The sequence below is a fragment of the Emydura macquarii genome, unplaced genomic scaffold (assembly GCF_026122565.2).
Source record: "Emydura macquarii macquarii isolate MOO-44397 ecotype Brisbane River unplaced genomic scaffold, CSIRO-AGI_Emac_v2 contig_2473, whole genome shotgun sequence".
Taxonomy (NCBI): Eukaryota; Metazoa; Chordata; order Testudines; family Chelidae; genus Emydura; species Emydura macquarii.
The window spans coordinates 21,251,089-21,266,765 of NW_027132610.1; the positions used below are offsets into that span (position 1 = coordinate 21,251,089).

Here is a 15,677-nt window from a genome sequence, read left to right on the forward strand (position 1 = left end):
TTAGTGTCATAAAAAGCTGACTAATAACTACTTTGCATATATATAAGCTATGAACTATATGAACATATATAGCATTTACATGGAAACTATGAAAAGAGCTCTCAAAAATGACTGCCCAAGGCAAGGCTAAAAAACTGTTTAAGTGCCTAATCAAAACAGTTTCCTAATATAGTAAATAACACCAAGCCTAGTATGAAATTTTGGGCAACCCACTTCTACCTCCTGTGCTGAAATTTTACTATTTATTCCTGATGTTTGCATCCTCTTTCTTTTAAGCAGTTTCTAATACAGAACAAAACACTCTCTCTCACCCTGTGACACCACTTATAAACAATTTTTATCAAAAGCTTTCTGAAAGTTCATATAAATTATATCAACCTGTTCTCTGTTCACTATTTCGTTGATATGTTAAAAGAATTCTAACAGACTGGAAAGGCACCGTTTTCACAGAAGTCATGCTTGCTACTTTGTGCCTATCATATTAAACAGCTATAAGTGTTTTTTAACTATGTTTAAATTTATCTCTGAACTAATTTACCTAAATGGCTTCTTTCCAACAGTTTATTACAGAGGATAATGGGGAAATATCAACTTCTGAGTTACTCTTTGCAAGTATAACTATGAAGAAACTATCAAAGACTGACGTTCCAAAAGAGAAAATCCTGGAACAAATTGATAATTTGAACAGCTATCAATAAACAAGGACCAGATGGTATTCATCCAAGAGTTCTAAAAAAATTAAGAATGAAATGGCTGAACTGATAAAAATATGTAGTTTCTCATTACAATTAGATACTATACCAGGAGACAAAATACACAACATGTATGCTTGCAGCTGCACATAGGTAATGGTGATGGGAACAACAAGTTATCCTTGAACGTCTGGGGGTATACTTTTTTATTGCCAAGGGGCATATTTTTACACTGCCCCTCCTATCACCAGATGTTGTTTTAACAACCCCAATTATGCTGAGAATGGAATGTAGTTAAGGGTGAAAACCCAATGTAAGTAATTACTAACTATGATAATGAGTAGAGATGTAATTAGGTGAAAGCTGTTTATGGAAGGGTATAAGAAGTCACTATTTAGACAAAGGGGCGTGCTCACCAACACCTGACTCCGCGGGCAGTGCTGCTGGCCAGACGTTCCCCACCCCTGATATAAACAGTTAAACATAATAAAGACGGGGGGAATGAGGCAGGAAAATATTTGTTCAAAGTTTCTTCTGCAGAGAATGGAACATTTGATATGCAACTGCAGATGGATGGTGGAGAATGGGAGTCTGGTCTGATGTAGCACTGGCAAGAGTAGCAGAGTGAGGGATTAGAATCTGGATCCACTTGAACTATTACTATATATCTGGAACACGGGCATCCTTCCTAGTAAGACAGGAAAGGTAGAAACAGAGGAGTTGTATTGCTTCCCCTTGAGGAGGAGGTTGTCCAAGCTACCTGCTACTTACTTTTAATTTTCGGGAGTGGGAGGGAGGGGAACATGGTTTCACAATTGCTCCTGAAATGCTAGTTCTTCCATCAGGCCCTATTCCATGCTATTCTGACTGGAGAATGCATATTGACTGCTTTGGTTCCAAGAATGTTTCAAGGTATTAGTTATGATCTCTAAAGCTGTCTGAATAATCTGGTACTAGTTAATAGAGAAAATCACCTTTCCCCCTCATTCTGTTTTGGTTGCTGGGAAACAATTCTCTACAGCTGGAAACAGCTCATTTTTCTCTGATAGTTTGCTACTTTAGTGGCTTTGGAGGCACAATGTAAGGTACATCTGTATTAGGAGGACTTAAACAAATTAGTTTTATCAGTAGAAGTGTGGACACATTTTAGCTAAAGTAGTAGTGGTCATCTACCTTCTTTAAACAACCTAAGGCGTCCATATTTTGTTATGAGCATCACATACAGCTTATCAGCTGACTGACAGCTTATCAGCAGGAAACCTATCATTGGAGACTGATCTAAGAATTCACAACAGTATGAAATCACTGGACATTTTTTTTGCCATTTCTATAGCCTAAGCACCTGAAATGTTTTTCATTTTCTTTAGAAGACAGTAATTTCTCTTGTATGTCAAATTTCAGCCTATGGACTGATTGGTGCTGCAGCTGTACAAAATTCTTAAATACTCTTAAATAATTAATTTGCTATATACATAACTGTTATAACAGTTGTTCTTGTCATAGTTTTTGAAGAGAACTGAAAGCCATGCTACTTTCCTTACAAATTCAGTGCTACTAGTAGGCAAATTTTAAAGAATATCTCACAAGTTTGTGTCAGCTTCACTAACACTTCTTGGTATGGCTCCAAGGGAACATCCATTACACATGGAAGATTAAATGTATATGACAAAGCTGTCACTGTGTGATAAACATGAATAAACAGGATGGACATTTGAAATGCAAGCCAGAAAATAAGGCAACAAATCACTTTTCTCTTCTTTTCTGGGTGGGGGATGAATGAAAGTAACACAACACATACCAATGAGTCACTTCAAGCCACTTCCAGTCAGAAGACAGGAGAATTTTGGCCAGCAAGAGCAGTCTATGTTTTTAAAATCTTTTCTGCATTCTCATATGTGAATGGCTGAATTATTTGTTTGTGGTATACTCATTTCATTTCCAGCTGTTCTTTGGTCTGAACTTTTTTGCACTAACTCAGAACTACTCTCAGTACAGTTCAATGAAATTGCTATAAACTGGAGACAATATCATCCAAATTTAGACCTCTATTACAAAAAAAAAAAAAAAAAAAAAAAAAAAAAAAAATCTCTCACCCATCAACAAATTTTTAACAGCTACTTACACTCGCCACCATTTCTCTGGATCCAAATAGGAGGGAAAGAAGCACATTAATTTCCCATTCTAGCTCTGCTGAAACAGATATGTGCTATCCCAAGAGCTGCACTGTTGTCCTCAATTATACTAATATAGCTACATAATTGTGCGAAACTAGAAACAGCACACATCTTTCACGTCTTCAAAAATTTGACGACCACATAGTGTATTGCCATTCCTCATTAACTCTTGTTCATGGTCCATCCACCAATTTTTAGTCTGTGTGTAACAATACTCCTTTTTAAGACAACCTCAACTACTTTAGTAACATTGTAAATGTGGCATTTAAAAAATTTTACTTGGGTCTTTTTGGCTCTTTAAACAAATTAGACAGAGACATTTGAGTTAGAAGTGAACTCAAAATAAACTGAATATAAACTGTCAATCCTTTACAATGTTGCTCAATTATTCCAGGTACAGGACTTCGCTCTGCCAAGGCTAGGGGTGATGATGATCACCAGAGCCCTTCAAATGAGCTTTCTGGACATTTCTAGATGATTTTACCTTAGAGAGGCCATGAAAAGCCCCATTTATAAGGAATCACATACCCTTAGTAAGGGCAGTGCCCAGAAGCTAGTTTCTAATGTGCCTGTCTCACCACTTTATGATACAGTATATGATACTTGTAGAAGACCCCATACACCCCAAGTTAAAATAATTAGATTTGGAAATTTAATTTATTAAAATTATTATTATTAAATTATTTTTACTGTTAACCTTGCCTATTGAAGTTTATGTTGAAGGTGCAACACTCCTTAAAGATATTTGCTTTTATTAATGGGTACAGAGTGCCTGAAAATCCTAAACACAGGAGAAATAAGCTACGAATATAGAGCAACAGGTTATACCTTCATTTCCCCTAGGGCATAAATAAAAAAATAAACCAATGCAAACCTCTCTTCCTGTGATGCATAGGACAAATCCATGGATGGATTTCTACCAAGTTTTTGCCATGGCTAGATCTGGTGTGGACCATTCAGCAAGTTGAAGTGCTCCTGGGTCACCACTGCATGGTAGTTTTCAAAATACTACAGGCCCACCACACCTTCCTAAGATATCAACCCTCGCCTTCAGAGGGCCAAGGAGACACTATTGTTCCCTAAGGTTTTTTTCCTAAAGAGATTATACTCAGCCCAATAAAGTCATATAAGGAGTATGACAAAAATTACATTGAAAAGACAATCGACAACTCAGTCTCCCTACTCCCCCACCCCCCATCACCACCACCAGTTTCAACTAAAAAGTAATTTTCCCTCTTATCAGCTCTGGGAAAATAACTATTTTAAGTAAATAAAATCTTGCTTTATTGCACCCAAAATTGATGTATTTTAAAAGTTTCCAAAGGAAGTTTTAAGCATATGCAAGAACCAGAATAAAAAAGCAGAAGTGGCGAGAACCATTTGAAAAACCCTAGCTTATTAAGAAAATAATAATAATTAAATTATAAGAAGTGCATCATCCTTAAGCACCAGTTTATAGTTTGTTTGTTGGAGTTTTTAAAATATTTTTTGTTTTACGGTGTAGCCTTGAGTTCTGGTCCCTTTCGTGATAAGTATTTTTGCACGGTGATTTTTTGTATTCTAATTCACCGACAAATTAAACAAACATTTACAGCATTAGCACATAGTCCATTCATTTTACAAGAACTTTACAAACATCAACTAACCAGAGACTTCTTCCCATGTCTGAAGATGAACATGAGGATTGTAAAGTTGTGTGTTTCTCTTCTGCCCTGTCTTCAATTTAAAAAAAAAAATCATAAATGATTTATTTTGTGGTTCCAAAAAAACAATGTTAAATCAGCTCTTGGCCAAAAATATCTGCCTCCTTTAATCGTTTACAAAGTTCTCAAAGGGTCTGAATGTTTCTACTTGAGAGGCCACTGCCCAGTGGTTATTGTACAAGAAGGAAAATAAAATGTATAGTTGCTTGCCATGTTGTTGTAGTCATGTTGGTCTCAGGATATGCTTTTGAGCTTCATAGACTCTTCCAAAGGACGAAATACCTTCCCCACACCAGAGGAAGAGCTCTGTGAAGCTTGAAAGAGTGTCCCTTCCACCAACAGTAATTGGTCCAATAAAAGGTATTAAAATATATAGTTATAAAGAATAATGCCTCTGAAGACAGGATTCTCCAACTATATTCACTGGAATGAATTTATTAGGGAAAAATTTCAACCAGGCTATTATTAGTCATACTGTAAATATGTATATAAAAAGACTAGCATGAAATATCTCAGCTGTTGCTCGGAATGTCTGGACATCCAATTTACAACAAACACTTAAACTAATCTATCAGTAACAGGAAAGGAGAAAAACTTCCATTACTCTGTGCTTTATAGCCTCCTATTTAAGCAATAGGAATGAACAAAAAATGAAACAAGGAATTTAGCATCATCTCATACACCACAAATCAGATAAGACATTTTAAAAATTTTATTTTATTCCAATCTCATGAACATTGCTTCAATGAACTATATTTATCTACGTATTTATATAGCCCCCACCTAATATGATTTAAATGAGACTCCACAGTGAGCATGAGGGTCATGCATATCTGCAGGTATGAATTATATGCTTGTAGGTTTATATATGCAGTGGTAAAAGTCAAAATGATCCTACAACCCAATATCAAACAATATAGCATGCTACAGTCTTTCACTCATAGCTTAAATATTTATCTTTACTTTTTCTGTTAAATTACAGGATTAAGAGTTTAAACCACAAAACAACTAAAAGTAATTTATCAATAGACAAAACCAGTGGAACTAAAAAAGTTATATACAGATCATCCAGCCTTCTTTTGCGCCTTCCTATTTCAACATTCTGTAACAGGGACACAGCTGAATAGTTCCTATCTAAACCCCTTCTAGCAAAGCCTCTGCTTGTACCACAACTCTGAATATGTAGATTTTGTCCCTGTATTTTTATTTATAATTTAGACAACCCAAGTGCAAAATGATTGTCTCAACATTCAGATCATGATGAATTTTTCAAACTGGTAAGAAACCCCTGCCTTTTTCCTAGCTAATTGGCCCTAAGTCTAGAAAGAAATGTTTGCTCCCTTTTATACTTTCTTCTCATTTCTTTTTTTCCCAGCAAATTCTTCAGTGAAGTCCATATCTTCAGTATCATATCACTGAATATGTTAATTTCACCTATGACCTACTGAAGCCCTCCTTGGAAGTCTTGAGAGGTTCTCTCTTTCCAACCTAGTTCTGCTTCGGTATTTATCTTGAGAGCTTTAGATATTGGGGGCCCACTCCACCAAGGCACTTGAGCACCAATGGTACTATGCATGTGCTTAAAGTTAAGCATATGCTTAAGTGCTCTGCTGGATCAGGGCCTGGTTGATTAAGAAATACACTTATATACCTTCTAGGACCCCCAGAAACCCCATATATTTCTGCTTGCTTTATCTTCCAATAGGTAAGAGCTTTGTTTCCACTGTTACTCACAGAAATATATAGAATATGCTATGATTACAGGTGCTAGAGTCCATGTATTCCCCTTACCCTCACTGCCCCATAGCTGGAAAGAAGTGAAATTTCAAAAAGAAATTTCACGGTACAAAGCAGTAAGTATTTTTACTAACTTGGAGCTAATTTACACTAGAAGCGCTGCAGCAGCACATCTAGTAAAGATGCTCTATGCCAGCGGAAGACAGCTCTTCTGTCAGCATAATAAAACCACTTACAAGAGAGGCAGTAGCTATGTCAGTGGGAGAAAGTCTACACTGACAAAGCGGTGTCCACACCAGCACTTAGGTCCGTGTAACTTACGTTGGTCAAAGAGGTGGCTTATTCACACCCCTGAGCAACATAAGTTATACCAACATAAGTGGTAGCATGTACAAGCTCTTACTGTAAGTACTGTACTCATTAAGAAGACTGCACACCTCGCATTATTTTTATTCAATTTCAATGAAAATGGTTTTGGAGACAAAAGAAATGTTAAAATACCCTGATGTAAAACATGCTAGATGTTAACACAATGACCTTTTCATGTGTGGCAACCTAATATTTCAAGATGATAGAAAGCTGAAAAGAAATGTGGTATCTGATGGAAAACAGCTGGCTACAGCTATATTGGAAAATGTAGCCCTCTACAAGATATGAAAGCAAAGCTTCCCCCCACTACAACCACTCCCAGCCAATTAGGTCCTAAATGACAATTTTTTGGCATTATTACAAAATATGTTAATTTCATATATACAGTATACTCCCAATTAACCGAATAGTAAGGGGGGCATGGATTTTATTTGGATCATCAGGAGTTTGGATAATCAAGAGGGCATGAGCCATTCAGCAGCAGGATGGCCTCCTCTGTGGCTAGGGACTCATTCTCCTCTTTCTCCTTGTAGTTCTGGCCAGGGGTCTCTGCTCTGCCCTGCTCATTCATTCCCATGACAGCAGGGCTGCTGAGGGTTCCTTTCACTGCTGCAGGGCAAGTGGCATGCAATCCCTGCAGGCGCAAGGTGTGGAGGGAGGCTGCAGTCCTGGCAGGGCAAAGTAGAGATCCCCAGTCAGGACTCTGCTCTGCCTTGTCAGGACTGCAGCCTCCCCGCAAGCACCTTGTGCCTGCAAGAACTGGGAGTCACCGGCCCTGCAGCAGTGCAGGGAGCCCTCTCCTCTGCAGCTCCACAGTCACTACCCCATTCACTCACTGTCATGACAACAGAACAGCAGAGAGCTCTGAATGGCTGCCACAGAAGCCATTCAGCAGCAGGGCAGCTTACCCCACAACTGGGGGCTTGTCCTTCTCCTCATTGCAGTCCTGACCAGGAATCTTGTCCTCGATGTATCTCATGCTGGGTCACAAAGAAGGGATTTGGATAACATGGAGGTTTGGATAATAGGGTTTCAGATAAATGGGAGTTTGCTGTATAACAATAATTTATTTATTTGTATGGTGCTGACAACCTGCTCATGTTGCATAATCCACAAAAGAAAGAGTCTGCCCTGAAGAGCTTACAGGCTAAAGAGAGACACGGAAAAATAGTCATATAGATAAATCCACTGGTGCATTTCTTTGGTAGCCCTATCAGAGTCCACAAAAATTTAAGCTTTTCATTTAAAAAAATTAAGTTTCTAGCACTCCATTCTGAATATGAACTGATGCAGGACTGAATCTACACAGAGACAAATGGAACATTGACTAAGGACCAAATACCACCCACCCGCTCCACTGGTGTGGCAAATCCTCAAGCAGAACTACTGCAGTTCTTCTAGGTAAAGTAAGGCAAACCATATAAAAGAACTCTAAATGAGGGAGTTTTCTGGCAAGGTGGAGACAACAGATGAGTAGTCAGTAGATCTGACATTACATAAATTTCACATCTAGAATTTCTTCTTCTACATACACAGGGTTCATCAGGGTCCCAGCTTCTACTAAAACCTACAGGTTGTAGTAGCGTCTACACATCGAACCACCTGGCTGGGATTGGGATTCCTTTCTCCACGATTCCTCTTAAGTTTTCTGTGTAAAACCAATTTACTTCATATATGACTGGCAATTTACTTCATATATGACTGGTTCAGCATTTGGTCCTAATAAGAGTGTGACCTGGCCTCCTGCATCCGAATGGGTGTTAACTTTGAAGCATAATGCTGACACTGTAAAGCCAATGGTTGAAATTTTAGCCCCATTTAAGTCAAAGGCAAAACTCCAATTGACTTCACTGGTCAGCACTGCTAACTATTCCACTGTTATTTTAGTGTGAATATTCAGATATTCTAGGATTGTGAGCAGATCTGGAGTAGAGTATTACTACTTATTTCCACCCCAATCAGACCTCAAGTTAGAATGCCATGTTAATTTAGTCACGTGACATTCTGACATACTGTCTGAAAGCAATCATGACCTACTAGTCACAACAAAGGACTAGAACTTGGAAGATACAGGTTCTATTCCCAAATCTACCACTAACTTGCTGTGTTACCTTAGGTAAGTCACTTCTCTGTGCTACAGTTTCGTCATCAATCAAAGGAGAAAATACTTTACACACAGGGCGACTCCAAGGATTGATGGATGTAAAGCATTTTGAAATCTTTAGATGAAAGGCTGTGTAGAAGTGTAAAGCACTATGTTATTAGAGGCAGTATTTATAATAATGCTGCTGGGAAAGGGTGCAGTGATATAAATTCTGTGGTTGCTGAATTTAGTGTTGAGTTTAATGTTGCCAGTGGGACACTGGATTAGCTTCTTCACTGTAATGGTAATTGGTATAAATAATGTTATTACTGTAGCATGATTTAAGTTATCTGTGGTCATGTGAAAGTTTATTACTTTACCTTAACATGCTAAAAATAAGAAGACATACATGGAGTTGAATCCAAGGGGAACACTGGGGGAAAAAACCTAACTGGCTTCAAAACTGAGCTTGATAAATTTAGGGAGGGGATGTTATGATGGGACAGCCTAATTTGGCAATTAACTGATCTTTGACTACTGGTCGTAAACATACCTAATGGCCTGTGATGAGACATGGGTGGGTTCTGAGTTACTACAGAGCATTCTTTCTTGGGTGTCTGGCTGCTGAGTCTTGCCAACATGCTCAGGGTTAGCTAATGGCCATATTTGGGGTTGAGAAGGAATTTTCCCCCAGGACAGGTTGGTAGAGGCCCTGGGTTTTTTTCACCTTCCCCTGTAGCATGAGGCATGGGTCACTTGCTGGCAGTGGCCTACGGAGGGTCTCCGGCACCTGAGGGCCAAGCCTACATTTGTGCACCACCCCCCCAGGCTTCAAGCCCCCTCCGTGCAGGGCAGGAGGAGTCCCAGCACCACCACCAGCTGCCCTGGGGAGGGGGGATCTGTACCTGCGTGGGGGGGGGGCATAAGGCACAGGGGGCGCAAATGCAGGCTTGGCTCCGCTGCCCTCCCCGCACTTACCTTGCGCGCCGCACCCACCTCTCCTACTGCAGTCCCACAGCCCGGCACCAACTTGGATGGGGCAGACACACCCTCTGGTCTGGGTAGGGGGACTGGGCCAGCCCTTCACGACGCATGGAGGGAGGAAGGCGCTGAGGGGCACCCCTCAGAGCCTCCTGCGCCTCTGCCTGTTGCGAAGGGCCAGCCCGGCACCACCCCCACACACACACACTTACCTGCTGCTCCAGCCCCACACCTGCTCGGATGGGGGGGCAGCCTCACCCCTCAGTCTGGAGAGGAGGCCGAGCTGGCCCTTCACAATGAACAGAGAGTGGGGGACGCAGGAGGCTGAGGGACAGCTGCTCCTGCTTCTGTTCCTGTGCGCCCCCACCCTCCCCTCCCATGCGCGCGTTGTGAAGGGCCTGCCCAGCCCCTTCTCCCCCGGTCGGGGGTTGAGGCCACCTCATCTGAGCTGGCGCTGGGTTGCGGAGCTGGATTGGCAGGTAAGTGTGCTCTGGGCCAGCCCTTCACGACAGGCGGGGGATGCAGGAAGCTCTGCGCCCTCAGAGCCTCCTGCGCCCCCCGTGCGTCGTAAAGGGCCGGTCCGGTGCCCCCCCGCAGGCTGGCTCCTGGGGGCTTACCTCCCCCTCAGTATGCCACTACTTGCTGGTGGATTCTATGTACCTTGAAGTCTTTAAATCATGATTTGAGGACTTCAATAACTCAGTCATAGATTAGAGGTCTATTACAGGAGAGGGTAGGTGAGGTTCTGTGGCCTGCATTGTACAGGAGGTCAGAGTAGATGATCATATTCGTCTCTTCTGACCTTAAAGTCTATGAGTTTATAAATTACTCTGGAGAAGTAATTCAAAATTAGATGTCAAATCACTTTTCATTCACATAAAAGGAATAGTATTTTATTAGAGAGGCAAACAAAAATGCACTGCACCCCCCACTAATCAGGATTTCAAGAGATCCAAAACCAGCAAGAATAAAAATTTTGTATAGAAATGTAACAAATAAGTCACACAGGCTTAGGTGCAACATGGCGTCTTTGTCAATGACTTATGTATGTAGGGTAGTTTAAGTGAAGCTGTCACAGACTTTCCAATCTGCTACACCAAAATGCTATAGATTGCAAAGTTCTTCCCACAGAATTTAGATCTAGTTCACTGAAGAGTAGGTGGAGCCTTATTTAGAACTTTGTTTGTAACAGAGGTAGGTTGAGTACAAATAGTGCTAAAACCTTGATAATGTCAAACAGTTACAAAACATAGTGAACAGATCCTAAGGCGCTTCAGAAGATGGGGAATTCAGAACACCCACTGGCAGGTCAATATGGACCTTTATTGTCTTAACATTAAAATTCTATTTTTTGTTTAACACAAGTTTCTGGCAAAGTAATTTAGGCACGTAGACGCCTAAGTCTCATAGAAAATTAGTGGAATTTAGGAACCTAAGTGCCTAGGTCCCTTTTGAAAATTGGACTTAGTTGCTTTTGAAAATGTTATCCTATCATATTGCCAGAATGCATGACCAACTACACTATGCACTATAGTCAGAAAGGGACTCAGTGTGACTGAAAACAGAATATGGCGAACTCAAACCATACCTATTCTGTATGTATTGGGTACAGGTGAACACTGGGATCCAGATATTGGGGTAAACTAAGAGTGTGGAGGGGAGGAAAAATCAAAACAATCATAGTCTACTCAGTCAAGATTCCTCACATCAGTTAGCCATATGACAGTAGAGGAAGCAATCTGACTGGACTAAAACACTTCTTCAATATAACCTGAACCCACAAGAAGTTCTCACACGTCAAAATTGTTTCAAAACCGTAATACAGGAATACCTACAGTGTGATAGACTAAGATTTGCTGACATTTTGAATATCATAATACTTTAAATATCAAAGCACTTTACAAACTAATTTAATAAAGCCTCACAATACATCTATGAAGTTAGGAAAGTTAGGAAACATCTTATGCATTAACCATTAGATAGTTCCTCTGGAAAATACAACAGACACGGGACTAACTACACAGTTTCTAAAATAGTATTTGACGCTGACATACTATGATGCAATTCTACAGCTTTGGCATACTTATAAGAAAGAAAATAAATGCTAATGTAAAATAGTGAAAATAAAATGATAACACCAACACAGTGTAATAGGAAAGTTGATAACATAATAAATCTTTCATATTTCACTTGTACATGAAAATGTTTCAAGACTAACATCAGTTAAGGAAAATAATCCCTGGCCATATCACATCTATTTGTGGTATGTTTTAAAATAATTGCTCAACTGTAGTAGTAACATGCAAAGGCACTGCAGGCCAAACTTGTTTACTAAGGTTTTATTATGCTGTTTCTACTTTGTTTTTAAAACTCTTCCTTTAATTTAGAGAAATCTCGGTGCAGATACATCCAGCTAACCCAAATGTACACCTTATGATAACCAAAAATGCATACACTCAAGATCTCTGGGCTGTAGTCACACTAACAACACTAAAGGTGCATACGGCACCTTTTGAAACCTCCAAATTTCCTTCCCTTTGAATACGTGTTCAAGATGGGTGGAACCTCTCGCTTTTGTTGGCCTTTTTTAAGATCTGATGTCAGTCTGCTTCCATAAACAGCATACAGATTCCTCAAGATAATCTGCAATTCTTAAGTAAAAGCAAAGCAAAAAAAAAATTATAATATTAAAATTAACCACGTAAGTTGGCCAAGACTATGGAAGTATAGCTTATTAGATATGAACTAGTAAGTAAACAATATCAGAAAATATTGCATCCTAGAGAATTAGTTTGCTTCGGACCACATGGCAGTAAGCTTTCAATCTCAGTCTGGTATTGTCTTCACTGTTATAAAAAAGGTGCATTTTTTACCCCAGGGTAACTAATGCATGTGAGCTATCCCAATGTACAAGGCACTTTAGTTTTACCATAAGATAAACCAGGCATGGGTATAGTGCTAACCTTGGTGAGTTTACCTCATGGTAAAACTAAAGTGCCTTGTCTTCAATGTGTTTTTACCTCAGGATAGCTCTCACACACTAATTCCCTAAGACAAAAAAATACACCTTTTTCTAGATGTGAAGACAAAGCCTCAATCTACATCATAGAGTACAAGGACCATAACTCATGGCTTCCTCTGTCAAACCCTCCCTTGGAACTGTAAAATCTCTTTCTTATAATCACACTAGGACACTGTGTTTAGGTGAGAAACCCTATCATTTGTATGTGAGCAGCATGTCATTTTCTAATTACAATATCCTTATACAATTAACATTTACTGTTTTTGTAAATAAGTTCCTATCCACAAACCACAGCAACTTCCTTTGTGTTTGGTGGTCTAAGTGAGCACATCAAAGTTTTCTAGTTCATTCCAAAGTTATTTTGATGTTGAGTAAATTAAGAATAAAACTCTTTTGCTGACAACCAAATAATGGTCTGGGAGCTGTCAGCCCCCGCCATAGCCCTGGGGCCAGAGGAGCAGTCAGCCCACGCCCTTCTGTCACGAAGCCGAGGAGCTCTCAACTCTCACTGTGGGGCTCGAGGTGCCAGCCACCCTCCTCCAGGGCTCTTTCCCTATAACCAACCTCTGGCTATAATGAAAAAATGGCCTGGATGCCAAGGGGTCCATTATAGCAAGGGCGTACTGTACTAGAATTATGATAGTTTCCATTTTATGATCTATCCCTTTTCTAATGGTTCGAAACATCCTGTTAAGCTTTTTTGACTGCATCTGGACATTGAGTAGATGTTTTCAGAACACTATCCACGATGATTCAAAGATTTCTTTCTTGAGCCGTAACAGCTAATTTAGACCCCAATTTTGTATGTACAGTTGGGATTATGTTGCCCAGTCAACCAGTTTTGTGAGATTCCTTTGTAATTCTTTGCAGTCTGCTTTGGAGTTAAATATATTGAGTCATTTGGAATCATCTGCAAACTTTGCCACCTAACTATTTACCCCTTTTTCCAGATCATTTATGAATACATTGAACAGCACTGGTCCCAATACAGATCCTTGGTCCCAATACAGATCCCTAGCATGGGGAACCCTGCTATTTACCTATTTCCACTGTGAAAAATGACCATTTATTCCTATACTTTAACCAGTTACTGATCTAGGAGAGGACCTTCCCACTTATCCCATGATTCCTTACTTTGCTTAGGAACCTTTGGTGAGGGACCTTGTGAAAGGTTTTCTGAAAGTCCAAGTGCATTGTATCCACTGGATCACTCTTGTCCATCCCCTCAAAGAATTCTAATAGACTGGTGAGGTATGATTTCCCTTTCCAAAAGCCATGTTGACTCTTCTCCAATGTACCGTGTTCATCTATGTGTCTGATATTTCTGTTCTTTCAGTCTATTTGCCTGGTACTGAAGTTAGGCTTACTGGCCTAAAATTGCTGCCTCTGGAGACTTTTTTAAAAATCGGTGTTGCATTACATACCCAACAGTCATCTGGTACAGAGGCTGATTTAAACAATAGGATACATGCCACAGTTAGTAGTCCCATGATTTCATATCTGAGTTCCTTCAGAATTCTTGGGTGAATACCATCTGGTCCTGGGGACTCATTACTGTTTATCACTTTGTTCCAAAACCTGACATCCCAACCTCAGACATTTCCTCAGATTTATAATCCAAAAAAGAATGACATAAGTTATACCCTCTGGAGTGTAGACCCATGCAAAGAATTCATTTAAGTTCTCTGCAATGGCCTTGTCTTCCCTGAGTGCTCCTTTATCACCTCAATCATCCAGTGGTCCCACTGATTGTTTGGCAGACTTCCTGCTTCTGAGATACTTGAAATAAATTTGCTGTTTAGTTTTTGTGTCTTTTGCTAGTTACTATTCACATTATTTTTGGCTTGCTTAATTATGCTTTTACACTTGACTTTCCAGAATTTATGCTCCTTTCTGTTTTTTCTTCTTCCCAATACCATCACCTCATCTACACATTGAGACCCTACAGTGCTGCCTGTCTAATTGGCCCTGCATGTAGAACTGAAAGCATTTCAGAGAATGTTACCATAGATGTCCAGTTAGTCTCGTTAGTCTCTTAACAAGCAGCCTAAATTTGGCCCCCAGGACCTTTCTTCTACCTTTCCCTGTGTCACTGGTGATTACCTCTACCATGACCACTGGCTTCTCTCCAGCACTGCGCATAAATCTGTCTAGATGTTTCAAGAGGTCTGCAACCTTCATACCTGGCAGGCAATTATCCCAGTCATCACAAACCCAATTATCTATCTAATAATCAAATCCCCCATGACTGTTACCTGTCTCATCCTATTAACTGGGAAGGAGAAATAGTCTCAATTCGAGAGGATACCATGACATCATCTGGAAGGAGGGCCCTAACTATGGGATTATTTCCCTCTGTTCCAACTTGATGTTCTCCTTCCCTAAGACTTTCATCCTTCTCAACAGCATAGAGGCTCTCAGGCTAGGAGTGGGACCACTCTACTGTGTCCCAGAAAGTCTTGTCTATGTACCTCTCTCTCCCTTAGCTCCTCCAATTCGGCCAACCTGATCTCAAGAGCCCATTCTCGGTCTCTGAGGGCATGAATTGCTTGCACCAAACGCACACATATGCCATCTGCCCACAATGCATGTAATCATAAAGGCTGCATTCACTTCAATAAACCAGATAGCACCCACTCTGCTGCTGGACCTCTGCCTGCATTATTTTTATACTCTTGCAGGGTTTTTTTTTTGTTCTTTGTGTGTGTCTGTTTTTCTTTAAATGAGGGGCAGCTACAGGCCTAAATTTAGAAAAGGTATATTAGGTGTATCTGACTCTCCTGCTCCCACTTTTAACTCCCTCACAGAATTTCCCAGTTTGCTGCTTCTGTTTGCGAGCTGCACTAGTCTGTTTCAAACTGGCTTTTTAAACCACTGTTCTCCCTGAGTTAGCCCAGCCTCCTAGTCAAAGAATCT

At 40.1% G+C, this 15,677-nt stretch overlaps 1 protein-coding gene across 4 annotated transcripts in view; it reads right to left on the bottom strand.

The window, feature by feature from the left end:
* Positions 1-12,347, bottom strand: part of LRCH1 (leucine rich repeats and calponin homology domain containing 1) — a 157,783-nt gene extending 145,436 nt beyond the window's left edge. For all 4 annotated transcript variants that reach the window (XM_067563125.1, XM_067563126.1, XM_067563124.1 and 1 more), the window contains exon 1: positions 12,249-12,347. The gene's annotated coding sequence lies outside the window, so the exon portion shown is untranslated. The remainder of the gene's footprint in view (positions 1-12,248) is intronic.
* Between the last annotated feature and the right edge of the window lie 3,330 nt (positions 12,348-15,677).